Below are 14,695 nucleotides of genomic sequence, written 5' to 3' on the forward strand. Positions count from 1 at the left end.
TATTTTATATATATATATATAATTTTTTTGCATACATTGCACATCCAGGTATACATATCATACATATAAAATCTCTATATATGGAGTTTTTTCATGTTGTTGATTATATTTGTTATATTTTATATATATACAAACACCTATTTATAGTTCATACACTAATCTTTATACTAATTCCACACATTTATTTTCACTATTATAAAAATATATATATTTATTATTTACATATATATTTTTTGTCATATACACTTTGGTCACACTTATTAAATATATTCACTTACATTTACACATTATTATTACTATGTGTATATACTTTTTGGTATCACATTTTGGGAATATACCTATATTTATTTGTATGTATTTAAACACTAATGAACAGTAGTATAGATCTTTAAAGGTATTATTTGTCACGTGTGGTTCACTTTATTTACTTTCTTTTATTTATCACTTCACTCTGCACGTGTTGTTCACTTTTACTTTTATTATTATATTATCTCTTTATATTTGTTTATATGTTTATATGTAAAATAAAGAAATTTGTTATTTTGTATATTTATATTTTTTTATTTATTATATATATTTTTTTATTATTATATTTATGCAAATTGCCCCCTCTTTCCAATATTATGTATTATGTATTGTGTATAATGGATGATTGGACCTGTGATCAATTTAACATGGATGTATATATGAATTGATATTGTGATACTATATATGATCTGTCTGTGTAGATATTACGGTCTTATTGTATTTTGATGTGCAATCTACCTTCATCCTTCAACCTAAACTCTTTATTGTCATTACTTATTTCTACATACATGTTTTGACGTTTGCTTCCGGCATCTTGAGATTTGGCCGTCTGCATAGCCGCATCCCTTATCTTTGCCCAGACTTAAGATGGCCCCCACTGTACGATGTGTCATCTATATGTGATGATCTCCTTCATTCTGGGATGATCTTAATATGACGCGTATGCGCATGCGCACCTCTCACCTCTCGGACGTACCTGATATTGCCAATGACGTCGGTCACGCTGCCTACCAATCCACATTTAGGTAATCATGTGCAGGCTCGACTCGTCAATACATGACACCTGACACACTTCAGGTGTTGTGTATCGGTGATTTGTGCTGCCATTCGTTGCTTACAAACACACCTCTTCCTTAACTTAGTACAAATATTAGTGTAGTTCATCTCACTAGCTAGCACCCCTTGAAAAAGCTACCGCGAAACGCGCGTCGGGGCTCTTGCGGTGGACATTCATTGTTTTGGCCTGATATGCAAAACACTGGTTGGTATGGCTCCTGGGACCTATTGAAATTTCTGGGTGATATCCTGGTATCTATACAACCATATTCACACTGTTCATTCGGTGTTGGCTATTCAGCCCTATTTGCATATCATCTCTGATAAGGGTCTTTATTTTTCTGTTTCAGTATATTCTTCTGGCGATTGAGCTCCAGGGGCCTGTTATTTGTTACACTATATAAGATTATGGCCTGACTGTTACAATGACCCTTTATGGTATATTTTCTATTATATATATGCCATTCTTTTGAGTAGCCCTGTGTTGTCCACTTAGCGTATTTTAATTGTTTGTGGTTTTTAGGTCTTGATGGCCATCATGTTCTTGTATTTATTGTAATAAAGGATATATATTTTTTGCAAAATTTCTTGAGTTATTTGGTGTTTATTTTTTCCCCTACGGGGTGTTACTAATTTGTCCTCACATACAGTTATAGGTATTTATTGTCTGTTCTTTTTTGATATGTGTGGACGTTTACCATAACGTTTATAGTTAGGTCTGGTTCTATATAGGTATTCACTCAGCTGCACATGTATGGGTAGGTGAAAGGTTCTCTTTAACCCATTTAGGACGCAGCCTGTTTTGGCCTTGTGGCACAGCCAATTTTTTCAAATCTGACATGTGTCAATTTATGTGGTAATAACTTGGGAATGCTTTTACCTATCCAAGCGATGCTGAGATTGTTTTCTCGTGATATATTGTACTTTATGATAGTGGAAAAATTTGCTCGATAAATTCAATATTTATTAGTGAAAAACACCAAAATTGAGAGAAAATTTGCAAAAATGTGCATTTTTCTAAATTTAAATGTATCTGCTTGTAAGACAGATAGTAATACCACACAAAATAGTCACTAGTTAACATTTCCCATATTTCTACTTTTGCATAATTTTTTTGAACGTCCTTTTATTTTTCTAGGACGTAACAGGGCTTAGAACTTTAGCAGCAATTTCTCACATTTTCAAAAAAAATTCAAAAGGCTATTTTTACAGGTACCAGTTTAGTTCTGAAGTGGTTTTGAGGGCCTTATATATTAGAATCTTCCAATCAATCACCCCATTTTAAAAACCGCACCCCTCAAAGTATTGGAAACAGCATTCAGAAAGTTTCTTAACCCTTTAGGCGTTTCACAGGAAATACAGCAAAGTAGAGGGGAAATTTACAAATCTGTTTTTTTTTTACGAAATTCATTTGTAATACATTTTTTTCTGTGACAAAGAAGGTTTTACCAGAGAAACGCAATCAACATTTATTGCCCAGGTTCTGCCGTTTTTAGAAATATCCCACATGTGGTCCTAGTATCCTAATGGACCGAAACATCGGCCTCAGAATTAAAAGGAGCACCTACAGGATTTTGATGTCTTGTTTATTAGATTTTATTTTAGGCACCATGTCAGGTTTGAAGAGGTCTTGTGCTGCCAAAACAGTGGAAACTCCCCAAAAGTGACCCGATTTTGGAGACTACACCCCTCAAGGAATTTATCTATGGGTATAGTTAGCATTTGGACCCCACAGGTATTTTGCTGTATTTATTGGAGTTAGTCTGAAAAAACATAGAAATTTTTAATATTTACAACGAATAAAGAAGAAAATGCAACCCAAGAATTGTAAAGCATCTTCTCCCGATTACGGAAATACCCCATATGTGGTAATAAACTGATGTTTGGACCCACCGCAGGGCTCAGAAGAGAAGGAGTGCCATTTGGATTTTAGAGCGCAGATTTTGCTGGATTGGTTTTCAGTGCCATGTCGCGTATGCAACGCCCTGGAGGGACCAAAACTGTGGAAACACCCCAATAGTGACCCCATTTGGGAAACTACACCACTCAAGGAATTTTTCTAGGGGTATAGTGAGCATTTAGACCACACAGGTTTTTTTGCAGAATTTAGTGGAATTAGGCTGTGAAAATGAATATCAACATTTTTGTCCACTAAAATGTTGAATTTTTTCACTTTCACAAGGGATCAAGGAGGAAAAAGCACCCAAACGTTTGTAACGCAATCTCTCCCGAGTACGGCAATACCCCATATGTGGTAATAATTGTTTTTTTTAATAGAAATTAATTAACCCTTTGCAGGACTGATCCTTTTTTGCTTTTCGATTTTAGTTTTTCACTCTCTGCCTTCCAAACGCCATAGCGTTTTTATTTTTCCATCAATAGAGCGGTGTGAGGGCTTATTTTTTGCGGGAAGAGTTGTAGTTTCTATTGACACCATTTAAAGTACCATACAATGTACTGGGAAACCGAAAATAAAATTCTTTGCGGGGTGAAATTGGAAAAAACTGAGATTCCTCCATTGTTTTTTGGGTTTCGTTTTTACCGCTTTCACCGTGCGGTAAAAACGACAACTCAACTTTATTCTGTGGGTCAATACAATTACGGTGATACCAAATGTATATAGTTTTTTATATATCTTACTACTTTTACAAAGAAAAAACTCTTAGTTAAAAAAAACAAAAATGTTTTGTATCAACACATTCTGAGAGCCATAACTTTTTTATTTTTTAGTCGATTGAGCGGTGTGAGGGCTTATTTTTGGTGTGACGAGCTGTAGTTGTTATTGGTACTATTTTTTGTTACATACAACTTTTTGATCACTTTTTATTACATTTTATTTAGCGCTAAGGTGACCACAAAACAGTGATTTTGGCGTTTTAAATTCTTTATTTCTTACGGTGTTCATTATACGCTAAAAATTACAGTTTTACATTATTCTGCGGGTCGGTAGGATTACGACTATACCATATGTATATCGTTTTTTTATGTTTTGCAGCGTTTGCACAATAAAATTACTTGTTTATAAAATAATTAAATTATTAATTTTCTGTGTCACTAAATTCAGAGAGCCATAACTTTTCTATTTTTCAGTCATAAAAGCGGTGTAAGGGCTTGTTTTTTTCAGGACGAGTTGTAATTTTTATTGGTACTATTTTGGGGTACATGTGACTTTTTTATCACATTTTATTCTATATTTTGGGAGGGGTGGTAACCAAACAATAGTGATTCTGGCATTGTTTTTCGTTTATTTTTTTTGTGGTGTTTACCGTGCGGCAAAAATAACATTATAGTTTTATAGTTTGGGTTGTTACGAACGCGGTGATACCAAATATGTGTACTGTTTTTTAAAATTTTCATTTTTTTCCTATAAGAGGCTTATTTTTACATTTTTGTAAAACATTTAAAATTTTTTTAACTTTTTACACTTTTTTTTACCTGCAGCTCTGATCGCTGCTAGAATACATTACACTACCTACTAGTGTCATGTATTCCAACTGTCAGATGCTGGTCCTCATAGGCTTCCATACATGGCAGACCCGGAGGCCGTTGTCTGGCCTTCGGATGCCATCACAAGCATCAGCAACCCCCACAATTGCATGGGAGCTGCTGATGTGCTGCAAACCACCTAAACGCGGCGATCGCAATCGAGCACCGCATTTAAGGGGTAAATTACCGAAATCAGCGGCGATGAGCCGCTGATCGGCAACAGTGGGATGTCAGCTGTCGTGGACAGCTGACCTCCCGGTTCCCGATCCACACTGTCACCGACAGTGTGCATCGGGAACGACACAGTGACTTCCTGTCACTCTGACGGGAATCCTATCAGGAGGCTGGTCCTGATAGGCTTTCGTACATGGCAGACACGGAGGCCATTGCTTGCATTGCTTTCATTGTGAGGTCTGCTGATGTGCTAGAAACCCCTAAAATGTGGCGATTGCCATCGATCGCCGAATTTAAGCGGTTAACTGCCGAAATCAGCGGAAATGAGACGCTTATCGGCAACAATGTTGCCAACAGTGTGCACTGGGAACCGCGCAGTAACTGTACGTCCTAGTGCGCTAAGACACTGGCCACCAGGACATACAGTTGTGTTACAGTGCGCCTAGGGGTTAATGGGATTAAAAAAAATTATTACAAAAAGCCCCAAAAAAAGGTCAATATTTTGCATAAAATATATTTTATTGCCCCTACAGTACATAAAAACAAAAAATATTTTTTTTCTACCCCCAAACTGCGAAAAAAAATATATTATTTCTCCCGCATAAAACAAGGCCTCATACAGCCACGTCAATGAAAAAATAAAAAAGTTATGGCTGCTGAAAGGCAGAGAGGCAAAAACTGAAAAATTCAGCTGGTCATTAAAGAGACTCTGTCACCACATTATAAGTGACCTATCTCCTACATAAGGAGATGGGCGCTATAATGCAGGTGACAGCAGAGCTTTTTATTTAGAAAAACAATCTATTTTCACCACATTAGGAGCGATTTTAGCTTTATGCTAATTAGTTTCTTAATGCCCAAGTGGGTGTTTTTACTTTAGACCAAGTGGGCGTTGTACAGAGGAGTGTATGACGCTGACCAATCAGCGTCATGCACTTCTCTCCATTTATTTAGACAGCGCATAGTGACACTGGGTTGTTCACGATGTGCTGTCTTATACTGACATATTAACGTTACTGAAGTGTTTAGACAGTGACTAGACATTCCTTCCAGCCAGGACGGGATGTCTATTCACAATCCCTGCACTTCGTTAACGTTTGTTTGGTACTTACAGCAGAGCAAGCGTAATCTCGCGAGATCTCGCTGTAAATGACATGTTACAGCGAGATTACGCTTTGCTCTGCTGTAAGTACCAAACAAACGTTAACAAAGTGCAGGGATTGTGAATAGACATCCCGTCCTGTCTGGAAGGAATGTCTAGTCACAGTCTAAACACTTCAGTAACGTTAATATGTCAGTATAAGACAGCACATCGTGAACAACCCAGTGTCACTATGCGCTGTGTAAATGAATGGAGAGGAGTGCATGACGCTGATTGGTCAGCGTCATACACTCCGCTGTACAACGCCCACTTGTTCTAAAGTAAAAACGCCCACTTGGGCATTAAGAAACGAATTAGCATAAAGCTAAAATCACTCCTAATGTGGTGAAAATAGATTGTTTTTCTAAATAAAAAGCATTACTGTCACCTACATTACAGCGCCCATCTCCTTATGTAGGAGATAGGTCACTTATAATGTGGTGACAGCACCTCTTTAAGGCATTTTCAGGCTCAGTCATGAAGGGGTTAAAGTATGCTTTAGGAGGTCTTTTCAGTATAATATGGATAATATGATGACCCCTTTGCTGGATTTCTTTCAGCGGACTGCACAAGAGGTTAATAGGGAGATGTGAGCTGATCAACGGTTATGAAATAGAGGCCCATGGCTTGAGCACTGCTCCGATTCCTCTGTGGTTTTAAATCCCAGCTGGGTATATGGCTAGGCAGTATAGAATTTGCTTGTGAAATCCTGAGGTATTAGTACAGTGTATATGTCCTTATAGCCTGCACAATTGAGACAATGAATTGTGTAGTCTGCCTGCATGATATGTACGTCCTCTGTACAGATGAATATGTCTAGCACTTAGATCTGCCTCCATTCAGATACCATGTTAATTAAACTTTGATGAAACTTGCAGTGCTGATTTTAGTATTTTATCTATCCTGACCTGTTCTGCAAAATTCATCTCAAGAGCTGTTAGTTGTTGGTGGAAGCTAGGAAAATAGTTAATTACGGTTAGACTTGGTCATGGTCTTTATAAATAAGTTTTTACATAAGAGATACTTTAACCCCTTAATGACCAAGCTTGTTTAAAGCTTAATGATCAAGCCAGACTTGTCAAATCTGGTATGTCGGACTTTATCAGAGAATAACTCTGCAAAAGTTTTGAATATCCAAGTAATTCTGACATTGTTTTTTTGTCACATGTTGTACTTTATTTTAGTGGTAAAAGTAGACTGATACGATTTGCGGAAATTAATTAAAAAATAGAAAAATTGAAGAAATTTTGTAAAAATTAACATTTTTCCTTATTTTAAACTGCAATATGTCCCATATGTACATACATACTGTACAATTTTTTTTAATTAAATATATATTTCCATCTTTTTACTCTATTTTTGTAGCACTTTTGAAAAACATTTTTTAGAAGACTTACAAATGTAATAATAATTTTATACATTTTGAAGTACATTTTGTTTTCCGGCACCAAGCCAGGTTTTCAGAGGCTCATAGGTGTCAGAATGATGGAAACCCCCATAAGTGACCCTATTTTGAAAACTACTCCCCTTAAGGTATTTATTAAGGGGTGTTGTAAGTATTTTGACCCCACGGGTTTTTTTTTTGTAAGAATTCATGCAAAGCAGGCGTAAAAAAATATAATTAAATTTTTTTTTCACATTTTAAAGACAGATTTCTTTGTAAAGCGAACATGAGAATGAAGAAACACACCCCAAAATCTATCACCCTGTTTCTCCTGTTTTCAAAAATGCGCTGCCTGGAGACACGGCAGGGCCCAAAAGGAAAGGAACAACCGAAGGATTTCAGGACTCATATTTTACTTGAACATTTTTTATGCCCCACTGTACATTTGGAGAGGTTTTGAGCTGCCAGAACGATAGAAACTCCCCATAAACTACCCCATTTAGAAAACTAGACCCCTTAAGGTATTTATCTATGGGTGTAGTGAGTATTTTGACCCCACAGGTTTTTGCTAAATTGAATGCATAGCAGGTGAAAAAAATAAAATGTCACTTTTTTCATAAAAGTATCACTTTGAAGACTGATTTCATTTTAACCAGTTCAGGACCGTGCTATTTTGCGCCTTCAGGACCAGACACCGTTTAGCCATTTTTAGCACGTGTTAGTTAAATGGCTATAACGTTTTTATTTGTTGGGCTAACGACGTGATTTTTGCGACGTTTTTTCCGTAGACAATGCAGGTTTCATTTTTTATCGTTTTTATACACACCTTTTTTGCTATTTTAGAATTTTTATTCATAAAGTTTGAAAATAATAGTAAAAAAATAAGCTTTTTTACGTTTCAGCTATTTTTTTTGGGTAATAACATAGTTTTAACCTAAAATAGACCTTTTATTTGTGATCGTCATTGTCTACCGTAAATTTTAATATATTACATGTCTATATTAGGGTAATTGGGTCAGCGCTAGCGTTACAACAATGATTGGCGGGGGGGGAACGGTTTTTATTTGGGGGTGGGTATTTTATGTGTATTTATTATTTACATTTTTTTTGCACTTTACTTTATTATTTTTTTATTACTATGGTCTGTCCCCCAAAAGGTCAAAAAAGACCTTTGGGGAACTTTATATATTTTTTTTCTTTCTTTTACACCATCTTTTCCACTGTAACTGGGGCTGCACAGCAACCCCAGTTACAGGGGAAATCAGCCCTCTCATAGTGACGATTGTCACTAATAGGGCTGTGCTGGGTCTTGTAAGACCCAGCAGCAGTCTGTCACTAACGGCACCCGGCGATCATGTGACCTGTCACATGATCACCGGGAGGAATAGAGACAGCGCCGCTGCTGCTGTCTCTATTCCTATACACAGCGTTCATTGAACGCTGTGTAAAAACACATCGGAGAAGACAGAAGCAGTGAAAGCTGCTTCTATCCTCTCCTCAGGGTCCCCGGCAGTCACTGACAGCCGGAGACCCGACATTCAGCTGCCCGATCGCGCGGGCAGCAAGTTAAAACCCGAGCCGTAAAAAGTCTATGGCTCGGGTTTTAAGGACCCTGACCGGAGGCCGTAAATATACAGCCAGCGGTCGGGAACCAGTTAAAGAGAACATGAGAATGCAGAAGCACACCCCAAAATCTATCACCCTGTTTCTCCTGTTTTCAAAAATACCCCCATTGTTGCCCCAATCTGCTTATTAGGCCCCACATCATGCATTTAGAGACATTGAGCTGCCTGAACAAAAACAAAAAAACACCTATAAATGACCCCATTTTAAAAATCAGAGCCCTAAAGGTATTCATGTAGTGGTGTAGTGGGCATGCTGACCAAAACATTTTTAAAGGAGGAAATAATGGGTATTATTTCAGACACTATGGGTATATAATGTTTTCTTCAAATTCTTCTTACATTTCCACATGAAATAGAGGAGACGTGGTAGAAGGTTATTTTGTTAGAAATATGCCACATTAATAAATTTGTGCGGCATACAAAAGGGAAGTGAAGTCGTGTATTCATAACGGATACATGTCGCTATAGACGTATTTGCCTGTACTTATGACTATGTCTTGCTGAAGAAGCCGTTGTCCCTCACCTGTGCCATTATGATGTCATTGTGGACAGAATTCTGTCCTAATATAAAATCAGTCAGAGAGGAAAAAATAAACTGTACTGGAGTGATGAGCAATATTGTAAAAAAAATGGAAGAAAATTCATCTAACTATGTTGCAATCTCGAGTCTGTTCACTAGATAGAAGAACACCTGCAGGGCTGTCATGACAAGGTTTTTGTTTTTTTCAGTGACTGGTTGAACAACGTCTCTTTAGCTCCATCAATCCCAATATGAGGGACGAACGTGCCAAGTGACGCGGTACTCCATAACAGGCCCCTACCCGGCAAGGTAGGAACCGCTATGTGCACAAAACAACCAATCGGTTAAAGTATATTTAAAGGGGCAGTGTCCAAAACCATCTATAGTAACAGTAAAGGATCACTAATCCCCAAAATGATATCAGTATTTCCAGAAGCATTGTCGGGTGCAAAAGGTCCTGCAAAACCCCGAATGTAGTAAAGCCCATAGTGTATTGATTAGGAACAGCTCGATTATTAGTGATCCTGCAAATTAAAAAAAAAGATCATGCCCGTATTCCAATACAGAAATATTAATAAAAATAACAGCTTTGTTCGGCAAAACATAGTCATAAAAACAGTCAAAAGAAACAAAATGATCAAAAATATGAAAGAGGTAAAATATTTTCTGAAAAAATTAACTCTACTACCTCTCCCAAAATAATTCCTCCCCTCTTGGAAAGCCTACAAACTAAAATAAAAATATAAATTAAAATTGACTTCCTAAAAAAAACAAAAGCCTCCCCCATTTTGGCATTCCCTAAATAAAATTAATAATTGTAAACTGTGTGGTACGTTTCAAAACAAGGGTAGTTGCAGAGTCCTGGTTGAGATGGGCACGTCGGGCAGTAGAAGCGACTATCCCTCCTCCTTCCATGCTTACTGCAAACCCGGCACCTTTTTTGGGGATATCTTTGCGTCTCGGTGGAAGGGACGGGGTGAAGAAAGTGGCGCTCTGCAAGTCTTCGCATAGCCTCAGACTCGTAGGGTTATGCAGGGGTATTGGAGTAAAATAGGAGACGCTCAATAACCTCCTCCTGGAACTGAAGGAAGCTGAGCGTCCCTTGGGATTTTTTATAAAGAACAAACCCATTATATGTAGCAATCTGAATTAGGTAGATTGCTACCTTTTTGTACCAGGCCCTTGTCTTCCGCTTCACCAAATACGGTTGAAGCACCTGGTCCGACAGATCTACACCCCCATGAATTTATTGTAGTCTGTCACACAGACAGGCTTAATGCTTTTCCACGGTGGCCCTCCTCTCTCTAACTGCCACCGTGGTGTAATGGCAGGAAGGAGGTGAAGGGAAAGTGAGCCCTAATCTACCCACCGCCCTGTCCCTGCCTACTTGCAACGACCCGCCCTAAGCGACGAGGTACAACTGGGCGGCGGTCCCTACGCTGTCTAAGTGCACAGGAAAACAAACAGGGAACACGCAAGGGAAGGGGCAGTAGCCACGGAACGCCACGAGGAAACGGAGCAGTCAGGACCAGGACGAAGTGAGTACACCCGAGCGGGCACGGAGACAGAAGCAAGCCAGGGGCAAAGCAAAACAGGTCAAGCAGAACTGCAGCAAGGCAGAAGCGCGGCAGAAGCAGGCTGGAGCAAGCAGCAGTGGGGCCAGGAATCCAAAAGAATTACAAGCACTGAGGGAGAGAACAGGGCAGGTAATAAAGGACAGGGGGCGGAGCTAACTCCGACAGACCAGGCCGCGATAGGCTCTCCCACTCCTGAGCCTGCCACCCTGGTTGGTGGGAGATGGTGTCAGTCGAACAAGTCTGGCCTCAGGTGTGGATTGATTAATCCCAGGAGTATACCTAGATGAAGTACCTGGCAGATCCCTAACAGTACTCCCCCTTTTATGAGGGGCCACCGGACCCTTACTAAGGGGACCCGGTTTAGTGGGGAAGAGAAGGTGGAACCTCCTGATCAATACCCCAGCGTGAACATCACGGGCAGGTACCCAAGTCCTCTCCTCCGGCCCGTATCCTCTCCAATGGACCAGGTACTGGAGGGAGCCCTGGACCATCCTACTGTCCATAATCTTGGCCACCTCGAATTCCACCCCCTCAGGGGTGAGAACGGGAACAGGAGGTATCCTCGAGGGGGACCAGGACGGGGAGCAGCGTTTAAGGAGGGAGGCATGGAAGACGTCATGTATGCGAAAGGATGGGGGGAGCTCCAGACGGAAGGATACAGGGTTGAGGACTTCAATGATCTTATAAGGTCCAATAAATCGGGGAGCAAACTTCCTGGACGGGACCTTAAGGCGCAAGTTCCTGGACGACAACCAGACCAAATCCCCAACGACAAACCGGGGGTTAGCAGAACGTCTACTATCCGCCTGAATCTTTTGTGCGCTCTGGGACGCCTCTAGGTTCTTCTGAACCTGGGCCCAGACAGTGCACAGTTCCCGATGAACATCCTCTACCTCAGGATTATTGGAACAACCAGGGGAGACGGAGGAGAACCTTGGGTTAAACCCGAAATTACAGAAAAACGGGGAGACCCCCGAGTTACTGACCCGGTTATTCAGGGAAAATTCAGCAAGGGGATGGAATGAGACCCAATCGAATTGACAGTCAGAGATGAAACACTTTAAATATTGTTCCAGGGATTGGTTGGTCCTTTCCGTTTGGCCATTAGTTTCGGGATGGAAGGCGGAGGAGAAGGACAGATCAATCTCCAACTTTTTACAAAAAGCTCTCCAAAATAAGGAAACAAATTGTACCCCTCTGTCAGAAACGATATTGACTGGGGCCCCATGGAGACGCAGGATGTGTTTCACAAACAAAGAAGCTAACGTCTTGGCGTTAGGTAGCTTCTTAAGGGGCACAAAGTGGCACATCTTGCTGAAGCGGTCGACTACCACCCACACCACCGACTTGCCCTGAGATGGAGGCAAATCGGTGATAAAATCCATGGAGATATGGGTCCAAGGTCTCTGGGGAATGGGCAAGGAACGTAGTAGGCCCGCAGGTCGGGACCTAGGGGTTTTGGACCTAGCGCAAACCTCACAAGCGGCGACGTAAGCCCTAACGTCTTTAGGCAACCCAGGCCACCAATAGTTTCTGGTAATGAGGTGTTTGGTGCCCAAGATGCCAGGATGACCAGATAGAGCGGAGTCATGGTTTTCCCTGAGTACCCTCAGCCGGTATTGCAGGGGAACAAACAGTTTGTCCCCAGGGACGTTCCCGGGGGCTGCACCCTGATCAGCCGCGATATCAGAAGCTAAATCAGAATCCGTGGCAGAGACGATTATACCAGGGGGTAAAATACAAGCAGGATCCTTCTCGGAAGGAGGATTGGCCATGAAACTACGTGACAGAGCATCAGCCTTAATATTCTTGGACCCAGCCCTATAGGTAACCAAGAAATTAAATCTGGTAAAGAATAGTGCCCACCGAGCTTGTCTAGGATTAAGCCTCCGGGCCGATTCTAGGAAAACCAGATTCTTGTGATCCGTAAGGACCGTTACCTGGTGTCTGGCCCCCTCCAGGAAGTGCCGCCACTCCTCAAAAGCCCATTTAATGGCTAGAAGTTCGCGGTTGCCAATATCATAGTTACTCTCCGTGGGCGAAAACTTCCTAGAGAAGTAAGCACAGGGGCGGAGATGGGTGAGGGAGCTGGTACCCTGGGACAAAACGGTCCCCACTCCAACCTCGGAAGCGTCAACCTCCACAATAGATGGCTCCTCTTGGTTGGGCTGAATCAGCACGGGGGCCGAGATAAAGCACTTCTTGAGAGTCTCAAAGGCCTGGACGGCCTCAGGGGGCCAATGGAGGACATCAGCACCCTTGCGGGTAAGGTCCGTAAGAGGCTTAGCGACGACCGAGAAGTTGGCAATAAATCTCCTGTAATAGTTGGCGAACCCTAAAAAACACTGTAACGCCTTAAGGGAGGCCGGTTGGACCCATTCCGCCACAGCCTGAACCTTGGCAGGGTCCATGCGGAATTCATGAGGAGTGAGGATTTGCCCTAAAAATGGTATCTCCTGTACCCCAAAGACACATTTTTCAGTCTTAGCAAACAGATTATTCTCCCGAAGGACCTGGAGCACCTTCCTGACATGCTCCACGTGGGAGGACCAGTCCTTGGAAAACACCAGTATGTCATCAAGGTACACAACAAGAAAATTACCCAGGTACTCTCTCAGGATTTCATTAATAAAATTCTGGAAGACAGCAGGGGCATTACACAACCCAAAGGGCATGACCAGGTATTCGAAATGACCCTCGGGTGTGTTGAACGCAGTTTTCCACTCATCCCCCTCTTTGATGCGGATAAGGTTATATGCCCCCCGTAGATCGAACTTAGAAAACCATTGGGCTCCCTGAACCTGATTAAAAAGATCCAGAATCAAAGGAAGTGGGTACTGGTTCCTTACGGTGACCTTATTCAGGTTACGATAATCAATGCACGGCCTAAGACCACCATCCTTCTTCCCCACAAAGAAGAAGCCAGCACCTACAGGAGAAGTCGAGGGGCGAATGAAACCCTTGGCCAGGCATTCTTGGATATACACCCTCATAGCTTCACGTTCAGGACATGAAAGATTAAATATCCTACCCTTAGGAAGCTTGGCACCAGGCACCAAATCGATAGCGCAATCGTAATCTCTATGGGGGGGCAACACCTCGGAGGCCTCCTTAGAAAACACATCGGCGAAGTCCTGAACAAACTCAGGAAGCGTGTTTACCTCCTCCCGGGGAGAAATAGAGTTAACAGAAAGACATGACATAAGACATTCATTACCCCATTTGGTGAGATCCCCAGTATTCCAATCAAACGTGGGATTATGCAACTGCAACCAGGGAAGGCCTAAAACCAGATCAGACGATAATCCCTGCATCACCAGTACAGAGCACTGCTCCACATGCATGGAGCCAACCAGGAGTTCAAAAACAGGAGTATGCTGAGTAAAATAACCATTAGCAAGGGGAGTTGAGTCGATTCCTACTACAGGGATAGGATAAGGTAAATCAATACAAGGCATCTTTAGAGACATAGCAAATTCCACAGACATGATATTAGCAGATGAGCCAGAATCCACGAAAGCACTGCCCGTGGCAGACCGGCCAGCAAACGAGACCTGAAAGGGAAGCAAAATTTTATTGCGTTTCACATTAACGGGAAATACCTGTGCGCCCAAGTGACCTCCCCGATGATCACTTAGGCGCGGAAGTTTTCCGGCTTCTTATTCTTGCGCCTGGGACAGGTGTTCAGTAGATACTTGTCGTCCC

The sequence above is a fragment of the Rhinoderma darwinii genome, chromosome 1 (assembly GCF_050947455.1).
Source record: "Rhinoderma darwinii isolate aRhiDar2 chromosome 1, aRhiDar2.hap1, whole genome shotgun sequence".
Lineage (NCBI taxonomy): Eukaryota > Metazoa > Chordata > Amphibia > Anura > Rhinodermatidae > Rhinoderma > Rhinoderma darwinii.